Source organism: Amblyomma americanum, chromosome 3, assembly GCF_052857255.1.
Source record: "Amblyomma americanum isolate KBUSLIRL-KWMA chromosome 3, ASM5285725v1, whole genome shotgun sequence".
NCBI classification, from domain to species: domain Eukaryota; kingdom Metazoa; phylum Arthropoda; class Arachnida; order Ixodida; family Ixodidae; genus Amblyomma; species Amblyomma americanum.
Window position 1 is genome coordinate 102,158,313 of NC_135499.1, and position 9,409 is coordinate 102,167,721.

Genomic DNA, 9,409 nt, shown 5'->3' on the forward strand with positions numbered 1-9,409 from the left:
TGGCCCTATGTCACATGCTGCGCCTTCAGTTAGTCATTCGGTCGGTCGGTCGGTCGGTCGGTCGGTCGGTCGGTCAGTCAGTAAACATTATTTAGCCAAAGGGTGGTAACTTGCTCCCCCGTGGTACTTAGCCTAAGCCGACGGCCCGGGGGTTGGGCTACATAGACGGGGGCGTCTTTTGATAGCTGCTTACGTCACCGGCGGGCTCATGCGCATGCGAAGTGCAAGCCAGAGAACGGTAATGAGCCATGAGCAGCTGTATTTATTCAGAGCTATTGCCTGATAATAGAAGGTTAAATAACAGCCTTTCCACAATAACGTTTTCGGGTGAGAAGTGACGCGTGATATACTAAGAAATCGGATTCAGCAGCGCCGCGCAAGCACTGGAACCACTGACCATGCAAGACTGCGTGGATAGACAGTAGTAACCTTGCAGCGACAAGATATTCTTCACAAATGTCAGAGGTCCCTACAGCGGTAAGACCGGCTAGTGCCACAGATACGTCTTGTCTCTGAATAGACGGACGCGCTTGGATCTCACAACAGCTGCCCGGCTGCTATGCAGATCCGAGTAACCTGAACAATAACGCACGTGGTTATCGCGAAACGAACTCATGTCTTCCTGGGGCAAGCAGCCGTGCGTCAGCTTTTAGCTCAGAGTAATGCCAGTGCATTTTGATAAATTTGTCGCTCACTTCAAATGTCACGCATTCACCTGCATCCATAATGCATCTTGTCGCCTCCAGGCTATTAAACCAATGTACGTCTCTGGTAACATTTCTCCCCCTATGTAAACTGAAAAACCGGTTACATCTGTTTTTTTTTATTTTTTAACTACAATGTTTCTGATTAAGCTGGCGATAAAATAAGAGGGCTGGGTCGCGAGGCAGTGAAGCATTAAAATTGCTGAAATTATGCATGCCGTGAACTATTGCGGGAGACTGTATATCAGGCCGTAGGGCGGAAAAAAAGGCTTCACATTTACCTCAGAAAGGTCACAAATCTCATGCTGCTAAGGCAATTCTTCCTTTGTTAAGGGGCAGATGTGTATTCAATATAAGCCACTCTTGTCCGAATATTATTCGCTCAGGAGAATACACGTTAAAAACACAGTATTTGTGAGCACGCAGCCAATGCTCCACAATGTGCTGTGTATAATCGCTAAAAATTGACATCTAAGGGCGAAATGAAAATTTTAGAGTTTCAATTCATTCAACAGTTACAGGCATAAAAAGTGATTTCGTTGATAATTGAATTGTTCAGTATCTTCTAGGCTAGTAGTAATCGTACCTTGCACTGCAAACGTTTTCCTTGTCTCGTAGTTGGCCTGTTCTTTGCCAGATGTAGCCAGGTAACGGCAACAGTCACGAAGGCCAAGGCTAGCACAAAGACGATTGCTAGCACAAAGAACACCTTGCGAAATGAGCGCTCATGCTATGCAACGCGACCATACTCGGGAACATAAATTGCACGCTAGCGTGAGATCGATGTCTGGCATGACTGAGGCCCGAATGGGCTTCAGAAAAATAAAGGTGGATTAGCTCAGCTAATCCAGGACATACAAAGCGAAAGCCTCCGGCGTTCATTGTATTCATTGGCTTTGGCGTTGTCAACGTTTCAGACTCCGATGATTTTTAGAAAAGGAAGGGCGCATAACTTGCTCCCTGGGTCAGTGGACGCCTCAATCGAGCTTTTAGGTGCGTGGCGATGCTGAGAGAGAGATGCATGTTTTAACGCTGACAACGTTGTGGCAGACACACGGCGCTGCAGCAATGGGCCGCAGCGCTCATTATCTGACCGACCCCTCGCAATCAACCATTAACTGCCACCTGAAAAGAAGGCAGGGTGGGCTTGCTACTTATCTAGTGTGCGGACCGCTATTATATTAGGATTTGCAGTGGGACACCAACGCCATGAACATGAAAGCGAGACTGAGCTGTCCACTGACCCAAGGATTCAGTTTTGTGTCTCTCCTTTCGCGAAAACGAACGGCCTCTACAACGTTATCAATGCCAATGAACCCAATGAACGCCGGCGGCTCAGTTGTTTTGTATGGTTTCAACGAAAAGTACGAAAGTTGGTCTCTCTAAAAAATCAGGAAAAATCAAATATTTTGCTTCTGCCCTGGAAGCGTTTTTATAGAGAACGCATAAGCATGGCGGTTTTTATCGCACAGCAGGCCTGTTTCGGCACAATTTTTTGTGCTGTTTTTTTCTTTATTACGTTTTCAACGTTTTAATTAATTATGTTACTCTAAAAGAATCACCTTTGCTTTGTTTTAAAACTGTCTCGTGACACTCCTCAGCAGCGTCATATATTTTGACGGCTTTCTATAGCACGTAAAAACCAGGTTCAATAGTTCTTAACTTTTTTCCAAAGCAATATATTTCAGACAAAATATCGAACTTGTAAATAAGCAAGTTGTGCCGCGTTTTTGGCCTGAAATATTTTACAGTAGCGTTCCTAGTAAAAATACGAATTGTGGCTCGATTGATATGTTTCTTGTAATCGTGATCAGTAAATTTCAAAGGAGCCTTTTCGGTTTTAAGCGAGAAAGAAAAAGTTTTAGAGCTCAGTGCCGCGTTTGAAGCGATGGCTGGTCCGTACAGCCACTGGACTTTAGAGCACGGCCATAGCGGCGCTCAGAATTCTAGGTTGGGATGACACGAGGAGTGGTATGGAGACCATCAAAAATAAGTACAGTGGGCATCGGGAAGAGCGAATGTGATTACTTCAGGAAGCAGCCCAAGCAGCACAGGTAATTTTTTCAATATTAGAATCGTATTGGCAAAGGCAGGCCCTACAGAGGACCAGTATGGAAGAGTCCTTTTGAAATATTGCGCCGATAACCTGTGCTGCTTGGGTGCCGTCTATTGAAAAATACAGAAGAGAGGCATTTTGTCCTATCAGGGGAGCAAGCAGCGCTGCCACATGAATTAGTCCGAAGGCACTACACTAGACGTACCAACTCCGAGCAGGAATCTTCTCTTAATTGTGCACGAGAACACACGCGAGAGTGCACGAGAGCACCGCACGAGAGCACGACACTATCGCCAATGTCGATCACGGCCCGTATTAAACTGCAACACACTCTCGCGCGGTGCATAGCACACTTTCGTGTTCATCAACTTGCATCAGCGGCGCAAGCAGACCCAGTCAGCTTAACCACTTATGCTGAGTCTAATATCGTCGAGAGACATGCCAACAACCCAGCAAAGAAACCCCACCACACAATCAGCCTAAACACATGCTTTCGCACATATACTCGGTTTTTTTATGTTAAAACACTGCCATTTTTGTTCCAATGTTGATCCAGTAAATATAAAGTATGCAAGTTTTGTTATCATGAGTCTATAAAAAATTTCCAATAATAATTATTCTCTGCTTTCTGTCTTGCACTCGTTAATAAAATTAAAATATCTCGCTGTGTTTCGCCCCTAGGAAAGCAGAGCGCTGAGTTGCCGGGACGCCTGCTTTATAATGTTCTCATATTAGCACATTTCGATACCCCTCGAATCATTTGATGTTGCCCGTTTTGCAAACTGGCCGCCCACGCATTACGTTGGCTGTGAGACCAGGAAAAAAATACGGCAGTCGAAAAGAAAGCGTGAAGGAGGCAGTGAACAATTTTTTGTGCATTGCACGCGATGTACAAAACGTACACCTTGCGGATTTCCACTGTTGCCTGCGAAAACGTGTAATGCAGTGGCACTGACCTTCGAATTTACATAGGGCACAAAAAATGTTCGTTAACGACGCAGGTCAGCATGGAGGTGACCAGATTCAGTATTATTAAAGGTGAGCGATGTAAAACTCGAAGTGTTTTCCGGCTAAACCTTCAGTTCCTCGTTCCTTGCGTTATCGACCAGGTCACTTGCATGTGCATAGTCAGCCGTGCTTTTGTTACGAGTCCCGAACACTTCCGTGCATTCAGAGACGAGCCGTGTCAGTGGCACTCACCTGTCTCAAGGCTATGGCGGCCAACGTCATATGTGAGGAATATGTTATCGCTGATAATCCAAGGTTATTGCCGCCTAGTCATGCACTGTCTTGCATGCTCAGCTGTGCGAGTACTTGCATGGCGCCACTTCTGCCATTGTTTTAGTAGATCACGCGTCTCCTCTCACCAGAAAACATTATTGTCCATAAGCCGTTATCTATTACTTGATGTTTAAGCATCATTTCTGAAAGCATGCAGGTGCTCACTGCTCATTACCGTTGCCCGCCTAGCAGTTTGCGCGTGCCTGACCACGCTGTTGATGCAGGAAGTTATAAGAAGGCGGTGCAACAACCGTAGGAGGGCCAGCGTTCATGCGTTTCTTTTAATATATTGGACAGCCCTACAACGCCAACTTCTTCCTAGAATGGCTCGAGGGAGTGAACATGCTAATAATTAGCTCGCACTGTACTGGTTTTCTTACCTATGTTGGAAAAGCATTGATTACAACAGATATCGAAAATTATCTGAAAACGCAGTTATCCACATAAAGAAAACTCATCCCAAAAAAAAGGGCGATTGTGGTATCCCAGTCAATGGGATTGCGTAAAACAGAGAATTCGTGAGAACAAACTATTGAACGCGAAGCAATTTACTTGATATCGCCGGCGTTTAATTTCATATGCCCCCTACTTATAGTCGAAGGATTAGGTTATGTTTTGCAGGATCATGTACGTGGCACAGCGGCGCGTGGCTCTTACTTCAATGCTTCTAAGTGCTCCGTGCACCGCTGTCTATTACGTAAAAGCAAGCTTTTCTCGGCACACATCGTTTTATGCGTTCCGCAAACTATTCGCTGAATTCATGGGCTCATATATTCGGTCACTTAGGTGCTTAAATATTTGGTTACCTCAGTTAAGGCATCACCCTGCGTGTCTTGTAGTGTGAAAAACTGCGATTGCGTTGTGACACTTAAAACAGAGGAAAGTCTACTGAGTAGATTGAACTGCACATTTAGTCTGCAATATGCCGGGTGTCCCAGCTTTTAATAAAAACGGAATTTGTCAGCCGCATGAAACCAACTGAGGGTTTCTCAGAGTCGCGTGACCCAATCTGCAGTAGTATTTTGTTGATTAAAAGTTTTTTAGTTAGTGAAGTCTTCAAAAAGCGTCAAAGAAAAAGGCTTAGACCATCACAAAACACAGCTAGCAGCGCTGTTTCCATTAAGGTACAATGTATGTAGATTGATCTATTGGCCATTAGAGAAAGTTACCTCGTGACCAGCTGGTCACTCACATCTCTGGCTCAATGTGCACGCAAAGGCTCATCGGGGAAAGCACTTCAAAAAAGCCAGATTTTCTTCTCTAAGTCGCATCTTGGGACGTCGAAGTGGCACCGTTGTCACGAAGTAGCATTTTTTTTATTGGATAAGTTATGATCTAAGCCGGATAAACAAATCTACTTTTCCGAAACTTTACCTTGGTGCAAACACTTTAGTCGGCTGTTTTTCAAAGCGGTCTATAACTTTTGATTGACACTTCGCTTCCAAGTCAATGTTTAAAAAGTTAGCTCCCTCATTTCGTTTCACACGGCTAGAAAAATGCGATTTTCTAAACGATTTGTCACATTTAGCCGGGGCACCTGGTAGATTATCAATGTTAGTCACTAGGTGCACACTCAAAGAAATGAAAGGGCTTATCTTAAGAGGAAGCAGTTCAAGAAGTATGCGAAAGGATTCTAAGAAGGTCAGCTGAGCGAAAAGACGATGCCGACACGATGTATTTGTATCCTGGGTGCTAACCTTGCTTCGCCTATATAACAAAGTTTATTCAACGAGTAAACAAGGCAACGTTCGCTTGTGGGCCCTCCGAAAGGCATACCAACAAGGACACAGTGACAATTAGCAGAAGCCCATAATATATTGGTTTCGTTTGGTTTGGTTTAGGGGGGTTTAACGTCCCAAAGCGACTCAGGCTATGAGAGACGCCGTAGTGAAGGGCTCCGGAAATTTCGACCACCTGGGGTTCTTTACCGTGCACTGACATCGTCCAGTACACGGGCCTCTAGAATTTCGCCTCCATCGAATTTCGACCGCCGCGGCCGGGATCGAACCCGCGTCTTTCGGGCCAGCAGCCGAGCGCCGTAACCACTCAGCAACCGCGGCGGCTTCCCCCCACAATATATTTGACGTCTGGATATTAAACATACTTTTATAAAACAAATTAGATGCTTTAACAGTTTTCAAGCCTTTAATAGTTTTTGATACAATCTACGTGTAGGTGCCGTTCGTGGAGATCATTAATTAAAAGACTAGCGCATATAACTAGGACACAGATATAGAAGAATACAGGACTAGCACTCGTCCTGTTTTCTCCTATGTCGGGGTCCTATAATTACATGCGCTAGTCTTTTACTTAATGATGACACGTCAACTAGCTCTGCTTTCCACATTGATCGCGGCGATCATTAGTGCATCAGTGTTTTGCGCATATCGAAGAAGGTTCTACAATGTGAATCGACGGAGACGCCATAAAGGGAAGTACCCTGCGGTAACAGGCAACATCCGTCATTAAGCAAGGTCTCTGTACGTGTGTAAAATAAAAATGTTCTAGCTGGCCAGACACCACTTGTACTAATAACACGATGGAGCAGATATTCACAGATTTGCATTGAAAAGCGCCCGATATAACACAAGCGAAGTTCAGTGAAGCTTGTTGTTGGCCGAGTTGGTTGCACATATTGAATGATATGTTCCATCAAGAATCTTCAAAGATACGCGAAAGGAAGTAAGGTCAGGGAAAGAAACCATCACTTTGTCACGTCATTGATAATTAGCGCCGTTGGTGCTAGAGGACTTTCTTAACATAAGTTATCTTAACAAAAACGCCTCTTTCAACCGTTGCCAATCCGAAAACGCCGAGCGTATTTTTCTAGAGCTGGATCGTGAAGCCCAATCGCTAAACTGGGAAAATAGCATCATATTTCCTGATGAGGACCTTATTTCTTTATTGCTTTGAGGGTCTATATGCGTCACAGCGAGACGTCTTGAGCTGGTAAAGAAAGTAGCCATCTTTTGGTGAACCACGCGAAGGTAACTGCACCGCATGATTGTAAAGGCCTCAAAAACGGCTGCTCTTTCAATGCCGCTGAATTTTCTAAGTACTGCGCAAAACCTGTTTATGCGTGCGTGCAACTGCGTGGGAAATGCGTCACATCTGCGAACCAATTAGAAATGTATATTTTCACCCAGTATACAAAATGATGACACCTCTTCTCTTTCCCAAAAAACTGAACTGCACAACAAGAAGAAAAAGATCCATAGTATTGTAAGGTGCTCCAATACATTCTCCCTCTTTCCTTCGCTTTTGTTGTTCTCTTGCTGTAATTTTACTCGACGTAACTGCCGCTCAGGTGCTTCAGGTTTCGATGCAGTTGCCACCGCTAGCGACACCTTTGCACTCCCGTTTTATTTTACTAGATAAACTACTACTAATACCAATAATTAAGGCAGAGACTTCGACATTGCGCAATTTACTTACGAAGGAGAAAGAGGCGATAAACACGGGACAAGAAGAACCGGCACAGCACTTTGTGCCGTCTTGCTCTTGTCGGCCTGCTTCTGATTTCTTATCTCCTTAAGTATCCGTACCGTATCGCAATCCTGCGTCTGCCTTTCCTCTTATTCAAATTATCAGAGGCATTATCACAGTGTTGTATACTTCAGATTGCGCTCATCTACGAAGCAGTTAAAGGAGGAGGGTTTCGAAAAAATCCTTTTTTCATTCCATACCTGTCACTCTTTTCTACACCTGGTGACATCTGCTTTCCTTAATGTACAGCTGATTTTATTTTGCAAGTTTAGGCACTCGTTTCTACTCACATATGCGGCATTAAAGTTCATAACAAGCATTCTAACCGTCAAACCCCAAAGGGCATTGTCGCAAAGTTTTTTAACTGTGCTAAGTTTTCTCACAGTCAAATAATTTTTCTTGTTGCTTTAAATGCCAGTGTGATTCCCTCTGGCAGTATATTGATAAGTCACTGGAAACTTTTACTTCTAAATGAAATTCAGTTGGTTCTTCTCGATGCTGGCGGAGAGCTTCTGGCGTTAGCTTAGGGTCCATGGAAAGGCACATTTATTTTTTAAAAATGTGCAGGTGTATGATCTATACGTATATTAGTGCTCCCTAGAGTATCACACCTTGGCCCCGTACGCCAAATTTCCGGCTCGTGAAACTCAGCGCCTCATAACGTACCGCAGTTCTGATGTTATTGATGACATGAAAATATGCATACAGTCAATATCAATTCTGCGAAGGCATACTCGCGTCCTTGTTTGAGTTTTTTTACTTTTTCCGCGGGAGACACGGCGCGCCAACGACACACCAGAACCGTCATCGCAAATTTCAAATATTTGACTACCTCTTACAATTTTTGTACTAACAGGTGAATTTAATCACCAGATCTGAGTATGCGCCTGTATACACCTACTCTGCCTTCTTATCGGAGTTACGATTTTCCTTCCTTTAGTAATAACTAGCATGCTTCAAAATGTGGACTCGTGCTCTATGCTCATACACTCTCTCTAACTACTCTTTAAGAAATTGTTGCACGTCAATCACACATTCGTAAGGTATGAAGCATGTCGGCAAAATTGGTACTCTGAATGGTGAAGTGTGCGGCAAACCATAATTTCTAGTCTGTACACGCACAAAGCCGCTTGGCACGACTAGGATGAATCGGAGGAGAAGCTACGACTATTGCTCAGACTTTATTGCTGTAAATGGTTGTAGCGTACGCATTTTGTAAAGCCTCGCGCACAGAAGGCACTAATGCAGTTACTCTTCTTTTTACGTTTGTTTTAAATCCTGATAATGTTTTAAAAACACCGTTGTCTCATTTTATACCACATAGCGCCGAAAATCAGTGCGTACTCCCTCTACTAAAGCTCTTCAATGTTGCAGCTATGACTGCACCACGGGAAAATCGGTGGTCCGGGATACCGTGTTATCTCGCTTCGAGAGATCGATCTACAAACCACGGTAACTTTTACTCAGCATCACGGGATTGAATTACCAGCACAAACGAAAGGTAAAGCTTTATAGGTTGCTTCGGGTTCGGTTGTACTGTACGTGGCTCACACATCTCTGCTCGCCGTGATGTAGCGCTCAGATAGCCGTGATATTGTGCAGTGACATTTAAGAATTCATGTAAATGGCTATGATTAGTTGTTGATTCCGCTAAAGCGCACTCGAAATTTCAACCTGTACTAGGCGTTGTAACCACAGAGTAATATAACACAGACAAAATGTCGCCGAAATTTGAAGAGTCTTGATAGAATACTGGAAATCTTGGAGAACTGGTGGTATTAAAGCGTACCTACCAAAGAATAACAAAAATTCATCAGCGTTCGCAAAAAAATACCGCTCATATTCGCAATAGAAGCCAAGTTCCCAGTGAACAACTCTGCCC